Below are 14089 nucleotides of genomic sequence, written 5' to 3'. Positions count from 1 at the left end.
CGTTTGCAACCTTGGTGTCATGTCTGACCCCGAGATGAGCTTCCGACCACATATTCGCGCCATCACCAAGACTGCCTACTTCCGCCTCCGTAACATTGCCTGGCTCCGCCCCTGCCTCAGCTCATCTGCCGCTGAAAACCTCATCTATGCCTTTGTTACCTCTAGACTTGACTATTCTAATGATCTCCTGGTCAGCCTCCCATCTTCCAGATGGCGGCTCACCACCACCTTCTCAAGTGCAATTAGTGATGGGCAATAAATGCTGGCTTTGCCAGCGACGCCCACATTCTAGGAACTAATTTAAAAAATCCCTCCATAACTTGAGGTCATCCAAAACTTTGCTGCCCGTATCCTAACTCGCATCAAGCCCCGTTCACCTATCACCCCTGTACTCGCTGACCTACATTGGCTCGCAGTCCAGCAATGCCTTAACTTTAAAATTCTCATCCTTGTTTTCAAATCCCTCCATGGCCTCACCCACTCCCTATCTCTGTAATCTCCTCCAGCCCTACAACCCTCCAAGATATCTGCGTTCCTCCAATTATGGCCTCTTTTACATCCCTGATTATAATCGCTCAACCTTTGGTGGCCATGCCTTCTGTTGCCAAGGCCTAAGCTCTGGAATTCCCTGCCTAAACCTCTCCGCCTCGCTACCTCTCTTTCCTCCTTTAAGACGCTCCTTAAAACCTACCTCCACCTGTCCGAATATCTCTTTGTGTGGCTCTGTGTCAAATGTTGTTTGATAATCGCTCCTGTGAAGCGCCGTGGGACGTTTTACTATGTTAAAGTCGCTGTATAAATGCAAGTTGTTGTTGAGCCTTAGATGGGCGATCACCTATTATAGAACAAAGGGAAAAGGAAGTCCAAACATCGTGACTTTGAATAATGATCAAGACTTGTGGAAGTCTCACTACTATGTACACTAGAAAAGGCAGCTTGGTACCAGAGAGGAAAGATTTGTGAGCAGACCTTTATTAGTGGCACATTACCAAAAGTGTCCTGTTGTGAAAGTCTCCCACTCCCCAGATAGCGCAGTTGTTCTGAAACCGCGGGAACCGAATGACGCACGTGAATTGTCAAGTTACTCGGGCAGCTCCCATGGTTCCTTCCTTCCGTGGCACTCCATGGACTTGAGGTCATCCAACACTCGGTTGCCTGTGTCCTAACTCGCACCAAGTCCCGTTCACCCATCAGCCCTGCACTCGCTGACCTACATTGGCTCCTGGTTAAGCAACGCCACAATTTCAAAATTCTCATCCTTGTTTTCAAATCATGGCCTCACCCCTCCCAATCTCTATAATCTTCTTCAGCCCCACAACCCCCCGAGATATCTGCGCTCCTCTAAGTCTGCCCTCTTGAGCCTCCCTGATTATAATCGCTCAACCATTGGAGGCCGTGCCTTCTGTTGCCTAGGCCCTAAGATCTGGTCACCTGCTCTAATTTATCCTTATGTGGATCGGTGTGAAAACATTTTTTTTGTTTTAAAATACTCCTGTGAAGCACCTTGGGATGTTTTACTATGTTAAAGATGCCATATAAATACAAGTTGTTGTTGTTGTAAAGTCTGGTGGGATGGTTGACGGGGCAGGCAAGGGAACGCACTGCAGCCATAAGCTGGCAATACCACTGCAGAAGCCGCGGCAGGGTCTTAGACACAGAAAAGAAAGACTTGCATTTCTATAGCGCCTTTCACGGCCACCGGACGTCTCAAAGCGCTTTACAGCCAATTAAGTACTTTTTTAAAGTGGAGTCACTGTTGAAATGTGGCAGCCAATTTGCGCACAGCAAGCTCCCTCACACAGCAATGTGACAATGACCCAGATCATCATCTGTTTTTGTTATGTTGGTTGAGGGATAAATATTGGCCAGGACTCCGGGGAGCTCTCTCCTGCTCTTTCTCGAAATAGTGCCCATGGGATCTTTTATGTCCACCTGAGTAAGCAGATGGGGCCTCGGTTTAATGTCTCATCCAAAGGACGGCACCTCCGACAGTGCAGCACTCCCTCGGCGCTGCACTGGGAGTGTCAATCTAGCTTTATGTGCTCAAGTCCCTGGACGGGGAACTTGAACCCACAACCTTCTGACTCAGAGGCGAGTGTGCTACCCACTGAGCCACAGCTGACACTAAGGGGAAGCTAGATAAGCACATTTTTTTTAATTCGCTTATGGGATGTGGGCGTCGCTGGCAAGGCCAGCATTTATTGCCCATCCCTAGTTGCCCTTGAAAAGGTGGTGGTGAGCAGCCATCTTGAACCGCTGCAGTTCGTGGGGTGATGGTACTCCCACAGTGCTGTTTGGTAGGGAGAAAGGAATAGAAGGATAGGTTGATGGAGTGAGATGAAGAAGGGGGTGGGAGGAGGCTCGTGTGGAGCATAAACACTGGCATGGACCTGTTGAGCCGAATGGCCTGTTTCTGTGCTGTTAATGCTGTGTAGTCGAGCGTACAATCAGATGGCATTCTCAAGCTGCAATTCAGAATGCCCAGACGGGTCAGTAGGCGGGGAAAGGGGGGGGGACGTTGCTGCAGTGGAGCCTGGCAAATGCCTCCAAGATTACAGTTGCCCGCTGTGCTCTGAGCAACATTTGTCCTGCGAAGGGGCCAGGAGCAGATAAGAAGCAGCAGCAGCAGCAGGAGGAGGCAGAAGAGAAGCCTGCAGGAACAAAACAGCTCAGCCAGCAGGATTCGTCACACAGGGTCTAATAGACTAAACCCTTAATTAAGTGCCTCGCACATCTCCAACGCACACAATCATCTCCGCACGTGCCCAATGCCCGTGCCAAACAAAGCGTCCACTCCACTGGGCCCAGTCGGGCCTGTGAATGCTGCCTCGCTCCTCCCCAACAGCCTCAACCTGCCATGAACCAAAAAACATATTCCAGGTTCAGTCACCACCTCCTGCCTCCCCCCACAAGCTTTATGCAGCTTTACAGTGTGTGAGGTGTGTACGACAGTGTGAGCTGACGACTGCACTTCCGCTGTTAGGCGTGCACAAGCCTCACACTCAATTTAACTAACTCACAACCAGGCCTGTCTATATTCACCTCCCAGGCCTGTCTACATTCACCTCGCAGGCCTGTCTATATTCACCTCGCAGGCCTGCCTATATTCACCTCCCAGGCCTGTCTACATTCACCTCGCAGGCCTGTCTACATTCACCTCGCAGGCCTGTCTATATTTACCTCGCAGGCCTGCCTATATTAACCTCCCAGGCCTGTCTATATTCACCTCGCAGGCCTGTCTATATTCACCTCGCAGGCCTGTCTATATTCACCTCGCAGGCCTGTCTATATTCACCTCGCAGGCCTGTCTATATTCACCTTGCAGGCCTGCCTATATTCACCTCCCAGGCCTGTCTATATTCACCTCCCAGGCCTGTCTATATTCACCTCGCAGGCCTGCCTATATTCATCTCCCAGGCCTGTCTATATTCACCTCCCAGGCCTGTCTATATTCACCTCGCAGGCCTGTCTATATTCACCTCGCAGGCCTGTCTATATTCACCTCCCAGGCCTGTCTATATTCACCTCCCAGGCCTGTCTATATTCACCTCCCAGGCCTGTCTACATTCACCTCGCAGGCCTGTCTATATTCACCTCCCAGGCCTGTCTATATTCACCTCGCAGGCCTGTCTATATTCACCTCGCAGGCCTGTCTATATTCACCTCCCAGGCCTGCCTACATTCACCTCGCAGGCTTGTCTATATTCACCTCGCAGGCCTGTCTATATTCACCTCCCAGGCCTGCCTATATTCACCTCCCAGGCCTGTCTATATTCACCTCCCAGGCCTGTCGATATTCACCTCGCAGGCCTGCCTATATTCACCTCCCAAGCCTGTCTATATTCACCTCCCAGGCCTGTCTATATTCACCTCCCAGGCCTGTCTATATTCACCTCCCAGGCCTGTTTATATTCACCTCGCAGGCCTGCCTATATTAACCTCCCAGGCCTTTCTATATTCACCTCCCAGGCCTGTCTATATTCACCTCCCAGGCCTGTCTATATTCACCTCGCAGGCCTGTCTATATTCACCTCGCAGGCCTGCCTATATTCACCTCCCAGGCCTGTCTATATTCACCTCGCAGGCCTGTCTATATTCACCTCCCAGGCCTGTCTATATTCACCTCCCAGGCCTGTCTATATTCACCTCCCAGGCTTGTCTATATTCACCTCGCAGGCCTGTCTATATTCACCTCGCAGGCCTGTCTACATTCACCTCGCAGGCTTGTCTATATTCACCTCCCAGGCCTGTCTATATTCACCTCGCAGGCCTGTCTATATTCACCTCCCAGGCCTGTCTATATTCACCTCGCAGGCCTGTCTATATTCACCTCCCAGGCCTGTCTATATTCACCTCGCAGGCCTGTCTATATTCACCTCGCAGGCCTGTCTATATTCACCTTGCAGGCCTGCCTATATTCACCTCCCAGGCCTGTCTATATTCACCTCCCAGGCCTGTCTATATTCACCTCGCAGGCCTGCCTATATTCATCTCCCAGGCCTGTCTATATTCACCTCCCAGGCCTGTCTATATTCACCTCGCAGGCCTGTCTATATTCACCTCCCAGGCCTGTCTATATTCACCTCCCAGGCCTGTCTATATTCACCTCCCAGGCCTGTCTACATTCACCTCGCAGGCCTGTCTATATTCACCTCCCAGGCCTGTCTATATTCACCTCGCAGGCCTGTCTATATTCACCTCGCAGGCCTGTCTATATTCACCTCCCAGGCCTGCCTACATTCACCTCGCAGGCTTGTCTATATTCACCTCGCAGGCCTGTCTATATTCACCTCCCAGGCCTGCCTATATTCACCTCCCAGGCCTGTCTATATTCACCTCCCAGGCCTGCCTATATTCACCTCCCAGGCCTGTCTATATTCACCTCCCAGGCCTGTCTATATTCACCTCGCAGTCCTGCCTATATTAACCTCCCAGGCCTTTCTATATTAACCTCCCAGGCCTGTCTATATTCACCTCCCAGGCCTGTCTATATTCACCTCGCAGGTCTGTCTATATTCACCTCGCAGGCCTGCCTATATTCACCTCCCAGGCCTGTCTATATTCACCTCCCAGGCCTGTCTGTATTCACCTCCCAGGCCTGTCTATATTCACCTCCCAGGCCTGTCTATATTCACCTCGCAGGCCTGCCTATATTCACCTCCCAGGCCTGTCTATATTCACCTCGCAGGCCTGTCTATATTCACCTCGCAGGCCTGCCTATATTAACCTCCCAGGCCTGTCTATATTCACCTCCCAGGCCTGTCTATATTCACCTCCCAGGCCTGTCTATATTCACCTCACAGGCCTGTCTATATTCACCTCGCAGGCCTGCTTTTATTCACCTCCCAGGCCTTCCTATATTCACCTCCCAGGCCTGTCTATATTCACCTCCCAGGCCTGTCTATATTCACCTCGCAGGCCTGTCTATATTCACCTCCCAGGCCTGTCTATATTCACCTCCCAGGCCTGTCTATATTCACCTCGCAGGCCTGTCTATATTCACCTCGCAGGCCTGTCCAAATTCACCTCGCAGGCCTGTCTACATTCACCTCGCAGGCTTGTCTATATTCACCTCCCAGGCCTGTCTATATTCACCTCGCAGGCCTGTCTATATTCACCTCGCAGGCCTGTCTATATTCACCTCGCAGGCCTGTCTATATTCACCTCGCAGGCCTGTCTATATTCACCTCCCAGGCCTGTCTATATTCACCTCCCAGGCCTGTCTATATTCACCTCGCAGGCCTGTCTATATTCACCTCCCAGGCCTGTCTATATTCACCTCCCAGGCCTGTCTATATTCACCTCGCAGGCCTGTCTATATTCACCTCGCAGGCCTGTCTATATTCACCTCGCAGGCCTGTCTATATTCACCTCGCAGGCCTGTCTATATTCACCTCCCAGGCCTGCCTATATTCACCTCGCAGGCCTGTCTATATTCACCTCCCAGGCCTGTCTATATTCACCTCGCAGGCCTGTCTATATTCACCTCCCAGGCCTGTCTATATTCACCTCGCAGGCCTGTCTATATTCACCTCGCAGGCCTGTCTATATTCACCTCGCAGGCTTGTCTATATTCACCTCCCAGGCCTGTCTATATTCACCTCGCAGGCCTGTCTATATTCACCTCGCAGGCCTGTCCATATTCACCTCGCAGGCCTGTCTATATTCACCTCGCAGGCCTGTCTATATTCACCTCGCAGGCCTGTCTATATTCACCTCGCAGGCCTGTCTATATTCACCTCGCAGGCTTGTCTATATTCACCTCGCAGGCCTGTCTATATTCACCTCGCAGGCCTGTCTATATTCACCTCGCAGGCCTGTCTATATTCACCTCGCAGGCCTGTCTATATTCACCTCGCAGGCCTGTCTATATTCACCTCGCAGGCCTGTCTATATTCACCTCCCAGGCCTGTCTATATTCACCTCCCAGGCCTGTCTATATTCACCTCGCAGGCCTGTCTATATTCACCTCGCAGGCCTGTCTATATTCACCTCCCAGTCCTGTCTATATTCACCTCGCAGGCCTGTCTATATTCACCTCGCAGGCCTGCCTATATTCACCTCGCAGGCCTGTCTATATTCACCTCGCAGGCCTGTCTATATTCACCTCGCAGGCCTGTCTATATTCACCTCCCAGGCCTGTCTATATTCACCTCGCAGGCCTGTCTATATTCACCTCGCAGGCTTGTCTATATTCACCTCCCAGGCCTGTCTATATTCACCTCGCAGGCCTGTCTATATTCACCTCCCAGGCCTGTCTATATTCACCTCCCAGGCCTGTCTATATTCACCTCGCAGGCCTGTCTATATTCACCTCGCAGGCCTGTCTATATTCACCTCGCAGGCCTGTCTATATTCACCTCCCAGGCCTGTCTATATTCACCTCCCAGGCCTGTCTACATTCACCTCGCAGGCCTGTCTATATTCACCTCCCAGGCCTGTCTATATTCACCTCCCAGGCCTGTCTATATTCACCTCCCAGGCCTGTCTATATTCACCTCCCAGGCCTGTCTATATTCACCTCCCAGGCCTGTCTACATTCACCTCGCAGGCCTGTCTATATTCACCTCCCAGGCCTGTCTATATTCACCTCCCAGGCCTGTCTATATTCACCTCCCAGGCCTGTCTATATTCACCTCCCAGGCCTGTCTATATTCACCTCGCAGGCCTGTCTATATTCACCTCGCAGGCTTGTCTATATTCACCTCCCAGGCCTGTCTATATTCACCTCGCAGGCCTGTCTATATTCAACTCCCAGGCCTGCCTATATTCACCTCCCAGGCCTGTCTATATTCACCTCCCAGGCCTGTCTATATTCACCTCCCAGGCCTGTCTATATTCACCTCGCAGGCCTGTCTATATTCACCTCGCAGGCCTGTCTATATTCACCTCGCAGGCCTGTCTATATTCACCTCCCAGGCCTGCCTATATTTAACTCCCAGGCCTGCCTGCACTCCCTTTCTGGGCTAATCTCTACTTCTTTCCAAGGCTCACCTATACTCCCCTTCTGTCTCTGCTTGTACTCTACTCCAAGGTCATCCTGAACCGCGAAGATAGCCCAACACTTCTCTTCACCATCGCCTTAAAACCTCTCTCTGCTGTTCTGTTCCCCCCTCAGCTACAACAATCAGTGCGAGCAGCTCACGGACTTCTTTGTCACTCAGATTAATCTCTTTCTGGCTCCCATGCTGGCTGTCGTTGTGAATGGTTCCCTCTCCACAGGTACTCTCCGCGCCCCCCCCTTTCAGAACTGTCCTCATTGCCACGCTCCTCAAAAAACCCACCTTTGACCCCTCTGTTCTTGCAAACTACCGCCCCATTTCCAGCGTGCCTTTCCTCTCCAAAGGTCTTGAACAAGTAGTTGCCTCCCAAATCTGCGCCCCTCTTTTTCGCCACACCCAGTTTGAATCAGCATAGAATAGTTAGGCCGACTGGCTTGGTCCTGTGCTGTAAATCCGAGGTAATTCTTGAATCAGGTTTCCGACCCTGCCGCAGCACTGAACCGACCCTAATTAAAGTCACAAATGATATCTTGTGTGACTGTGACCGTGGTGCGTTATCATGTCTTGTCCTCGTCAATCTATCTGCAGCCATTGGCACCATTGACCACACCATCTCCCTCCAACGCCTCTCCTCCATTGTCCATTGGGTGTTTCAGCTGTGGCTCAGTGGGCAACACACTCCCCTCTGAGTCAGAAGGTTGTGGGTTCAAGTCCCACTCCAGGGACTTGAGCACAAAAGCTAGGCTGACACTCAAATGCAGTGCTGAGGGAGTGCTGCACTGTCGGAGGTGCCGTCTTTCGGATGAGACGTTAAATCGAGGCCCCATCTGCTCTCTCAGGTGGACGTAAAAGATCCCGCGGCCACTATTTTGAAGAAAAGTTCTCCCCGGTGTCCTGGCCAATATTTATCCCTCAATCAACATCACAAAAACAGATTATCTGGCCATTATCATATTGCTGTTTATGGGAGCTTGCTGTGCGCAAATTGGCTGCCGCATTTCCCACATTACAACAGTGACTTCAAAAAATTGGCTGTAAAGCGCTTTGAGTCATCCGGTGGTTGTGAAAGGCGCTATATAAATGTAAGTCTTTCTTTCCAGCTCAGTGGGACTGCCCTCACCTGGTTCCACTCTTCCTCATCCAATAGTAGTCACAGCATCTCCACCAAAGACTTCTCATCCCGCCCCCACACCGTTATATCTGGAGTCCTCCAAAGATCTACCCTTGGCCCCCTCCTCTTCCTCATCTACAGGCTGCTCCTTGGCAACGTCATCTGCAGACATGGAGTCCGCTTCCACACGTATGGCACGGTGGCATAGTGGTTAACACTGTTGCCTCACAGCGCCAGGGACCCGGGTTCAAATCCGGCCTCGGGTGACTGTCTGTGTGGAGTTTGCACATTCTCCCCGTGTTTGCGTGGGTTTCCTCTGGGTGCTCCGGTTTCCTCCCACAGTCCAAAGATGTGCGGGTTAGGTTGATTGGCCATGATAAAAATTGGCCCTTAGTGTTAGGGGTGATTAAATACGTGGGGTTACGGGGTTACGGGGATAGGGCTTGGGTGGGATGGCTGTCGGTGTAGGGACCGGGTGCTAGGGTTTGGATGATCAGCCATGATCTCGTTGAATGGCGGAGCAGGCTCGAAGGGCCGAATGGCCTACTCCTGCTCCTATCTTCTATGTTTCTATGTTTCTATGACACCCAGCTCTCTTGGTCCCTCCACTGCCTCTGTGGTGTCAGACTGCTTGACCAACATCCAGCCTTGGATGCGCTGCAGTTTCTCCCAGTTTAACGTTGTGACTAATGAGGACAATGCCACAAACACTTTACCCTCGACCCTCGCCGCTATTTTCAGTCCCCCCCCCCCCCCCCTCCCGTTCCCGCCACTGCCTCAGGCTGGATCAGACTGCTCGCAACCTTGGCATCCTACTCAACCCCAAGCTGAGCTTCCGACCCCATATTCCTCTCCACCATAAAGACCGTCTACTTCTAGTTCCGCAACATCGCCCGTCCCCGCCCCGCCTCGGCTCATCCGCTGTTCAAACCCTCATCCATGCCTTTGTTACCTCCAGACTTGACTATTCCATTGCTCTCCTCCCAGCATCTACCCTCGTTCATTACATTAAAGTTGTTGTATAAATGCAAGGGTTTTTTGTGTGGGTTTATCTGTATGTTGTATGTAGCTGTGTTTTTAGTGTGTCAGTAAGATATGGTAAAGCCCATCATTTTCTGTGAAAGTGCTGGTGCTAATCTTGTGCTGTGTATTGGGGCTGTGCCCAGTCCACACACCAGGTGCACAATCTCCATGGAGGAGCTCGCCTGGCAATTCAAAAACTCCTCGAATAAACACAGACACCCACACGGATACAAACACCCACACAGCCACCCACAGATACAGATCCACAGATACAGATCCACACAGATACAGACACCCACAGATACTGACATAGACTTATATACAGTACACACCCACAGATACAGACACCCACAGATACAGACACCCACAGATACAGACACCCACAGATACAGATCCACAGATACAGATCCACACAGATACAGACACCCACACAGACACCCACAGATACAGATCCACAGATACAGATCCACACAGATACAGACGCACACAGCCACTCCCAGATACAGACACCCACAGATACTGACATAGACTTATATACAGTACACACCCACAGATACAGACACCCACAGATACAGACACCCACAGATACAGACACCCACAGACACACACACACATAGACACCCACAGATACACACACACATAGACACCCACAGATACAGACACACATAGACACCCACAGATACACACACACATAGACACCCACAGATAAAGACACACACAGAACAAACACATAGAAACATTCAGAAGAAATACACAAAAACTGAGCCAATACAAGCAGGACAAGTACACAAGCACACAATCCCAGAGACACACACAGACACAGAGCAAACACACAAATCCACACAGATACAGGAGCTGCTCTCCATACAGAAACCCACGAAGGAAACTAAATTGGAGAGCTCTTTCAAAGAGCCGGTGACGTAAGAAAACTACTAGGCACTTGGTCTAAGCGTTAAGCAAAGCTTTAATCAACTGTTTTACAACACGGAGGTCCAGTTGTGTCCTTCACTAGTTCCTGTTAAGAATGTCCTGTGCAAGCTGGGCCCGTGCCCGAGTATTTATACTATCCCTGGACAGCGTCACCCGCAGGCCGCTCAGTATTATTTCATAAGTCTTTCTTTCATGAATGACTGATTCATGTCAGCCGGCACATGCAAAACAGGCCAAATGGCCTCCTTCTGTGCGGTAAGATTGTATGATTCTATAAAACACACTGGCACATAGAGAATAAAGTCACCGATACAAAGAACAAGCACACAGACACATACAGAACAAACAAAGGCACACATGCTACAAGAGCAGGTCAGAGGCTGGGTATTCTGCAGCGAGTGTCTCACCTCCTGACTCCTCAAAACCTTTCCACCATCTACAAGGCACAAGTCAGGAGTGTGATGGAATACTCTCCACTTGCCTGGATGAGTGCAGCTCCAACAACACTCAAGAAGCTCGACACCATCCAGGACAAAGCAGCCCACTTGATTGGCACCCCATCCACCACCTTAAACATTCCCTCCCTCCACCACCGGCGTACCATGACTGCAGTGTGCACCATCTACAAGATGCACTGCGGCAACTCGCCAAGGCTTCTTCAGCAGCACCTCCCAAACCCGCAACCTCTTCCACCTAGAAGGACAAAGGCAGCAGGCGCATGGGAACACCACCACCTCCAAGGTCCCCTCCAAGTCACACACCATCCTGACTTGGAAATATATCGCCGTTCCTTCATCGTCACTGGGTCAAAATCCTGGAACTCCCTCCTTTTGTTTGTTCTCTGTGTGTCTGTGTGCTTGTTCTTTGTATCGGTGACTTTATTCTCTATGTGCCAGTGTGTTTTATAGAATCATACAATCTTACAGCACAGAAGGAGGCCATTTGGCCCATTTTACCTGTGCCGGCTCTTTGAAAGAGCTATCCAATTTAGTTTCCTTAGTGGGTTTCCGTGTGTAGAGCAGCTGCGTGTGCCTGTGTGGATTTATGTGTTTGCTCTATGTCTGTGTGTGTCTCCCTAACGGACTGCAGCGGTTCAAGAAGACGGCTCACCACCACCTTCTCAAGGGCAACTAGGGATGGCCAATAAATGCCGGCCTTGCCAGCGACGCCCACATCCCGTGAATGAATTTTAAAAATGCAGAACAAACACAGACATGCAGAAAAAACACAGATATACAGATAGCAATCACTGATACACACAGAACAGACACAGAACAAGCATACACACACCACAAAAACAGCATTCAAATACAGACACATACAGAACAGACACACCCAACTCCCCCTACACACACACGGAAATCTCAGAATGGAAACAGTGACTAACAACATGACTTTCAAAAAGGTGTAACAGAGGAAGAGCTGCTATGCTATCTGTGTGTAGCAATATTGTAATTCACTGGAGGAAACTCTCTCCTGTCAGTTATAATGAAATGAGAAATGTATTCTAAAAATCCCAGTACTGGAAATCTCACCGAGCACAGTTACCACAGCAATCCTTCGCCAGTGATATTTAGCCTCTGTCAAGCAAGGGTTATATAATTGTAACTTGGAGGTCACAGAGTTAAAGTTGACAGGCTAAAAGTTTGAAGATTGATATTTTTTCTTCCTTGGCATCAAAAAAGTCCTTCAGCCCTTTAGATATCATTCTTCCAGGGTGCGATTAAAGTGTGAGCTTGGCTCAGTGGGCAGCACTCTCACCTCTGAGTCAGAAGGTTGTGGGTTCAAGCCCCACTCCAGAGACTTGAGCACATAATCTGGGCCAACACTTCAGTGCAGTCCTGAAGGAGTGCAGCATTGTTGGATGTGCCATCCATTGGATAGGACGTCAAGGTGGATATAAAGGAACCCATGGCACTATTTGACGAAGAACAGGGGCGTTTTCCCGGTGTCCTGGCCAATGTTTCTCTCTCAGGCAACATCACCAAAAGCAGATTAACTGGTCAGCCATCTGATCCTAGCTGTGTGGAAATTTGCTGTCATGTTTACATCCATAGCAGCATCTTTCAGATGTGTTGTTAAACCGAGGCCTGTCTGCCCTCTCAGGTGGATGTAAAAGATCCCACTATTTTGAAGAAGAGCAGGGGGAGCTCTTCCTGATCTCCTGGGCCAATATTTATCCCTCAACCAACACCTAAAAACAAATGATCTGGTCATTATCACATTGCTGTTAGTGGGAGCTTGCTGTGCGCAAATTGCCTGCCGTGTTTCCTATATTACAACAGTGACTCCACTTCAAAAGTATGCAATTGGCTGTAAAGCGCTTTGGGACATCCTGAGGTCATGAAAGGTGCTATATAAATGCAAATCTTTGCTTTTTTTCCTTTAACCGTGACCCCATTTCAAAATATAATTGGCTGTGGAGGCCTCCGGGACATGCTGAGGCTTGTGAATGTGTTACAAACACAAGGGGGGAGAAATTCGGTTGGTTGCGCCAGCGATTAGCGCCTAAAGAGGCCGAGAAGTGGGGCGTTAGCCAATTTTCAGCCGGGCGCAGTGAACCCAGCGCCTCTTGCCATATTGAGTGGGTTTTAGCGCCGGCGCTAAATCTTAGCGCCCGCTCGCGGGCGCAGGCAGAGCATGACATCATTTCAGTGTGCAATGCCTTTTTGGCGCCCCGGACCGGAAATTCAGTGGTGCGCCCCTTCGTTCCACCTGGCGCTAATAAGGACAGCTTACTGGAACGTTCCTCAGTTGCTCTCGGGCTTAGGGGGGCGCTCTTTAAAGGGGACTGCACTGGTATAAAAGCGGCAGCCATTTTGGGAGCACAACTTCTTTGAGATTTTCAGAGTTGCAGAGTTGCACTCTGAGAGCCATATCACTAGTGACCCAGTGCTGCCAGAGGACCTTCAGCCTTCAGACCATCACCCTGCTGCTGGTGAGCGTTTACACCCTGTATTATTTCTTGTTACCTATTATTATGGGGGCTGCTTTGGAGGGGAACGTCCTGCTGCGCGACCATCTGGAAAGGGCACAGAAATGGAGGGAGAGAGGGCCAAGAATGGCCAGACGGAGGAGGGCCAACAGACGTCGCCACACCAGACCTTACGCTGCCAGGGTATTCAGGCAGCAGTTCTCTTACCTCAACATGTCGGAGGAGCAGTGTCTTAGGAGGCTGCGATTCAGAAAGGAGGTGGTAACTGAGCTGTGCCACCTGCTTCAGGCAGATCTTCAGCCGCAGATAAGGTGCAGGACCTCTCTGTCGGTGGCTGTCAAGATTACAGTAGCACTGAATTTCTATGTGACCGTCTCCTTCAGGCAGCAACTGGGGACATTGCCAACATCTCCCAGTTTGCGGTGCATAGCTGCATCCAGCAAGTAACAGATGCCCTGTTTAAAAGGCGGCGGCAGTACATCTCTTTCACTGTGACACCGGAGAAGCAGCGGGAGCGCGCAAAGGGTTTCGCGGCAATAGCGGACTTCCCCATGGTGCAGGGCGCCATTGACTGCACGCACGTGGCTT

This window comes from Somniosus microcephalus, unplaced genomic scaffold (genome assembly GCF_052327205.1).
Source record: "Somniosus microcephalus isolate GS21.2 unplaced genomic scaffold, FLI_Smic_1.0 unresolved_chr1, whole genome shotgun sequence".
Taxonomy (NCBI): domain Eukaryota; kingdom Metazoa; phylum Chordata; class Chondrichthyes; order Squaliformes; family Somniosidae; genus Somniosus; species Somniosus microcephalus.
The sequence above is the reverse complement of the archived record's forward strand: the minus strand, read 5'-3'. Positions refer to the sequence as shown.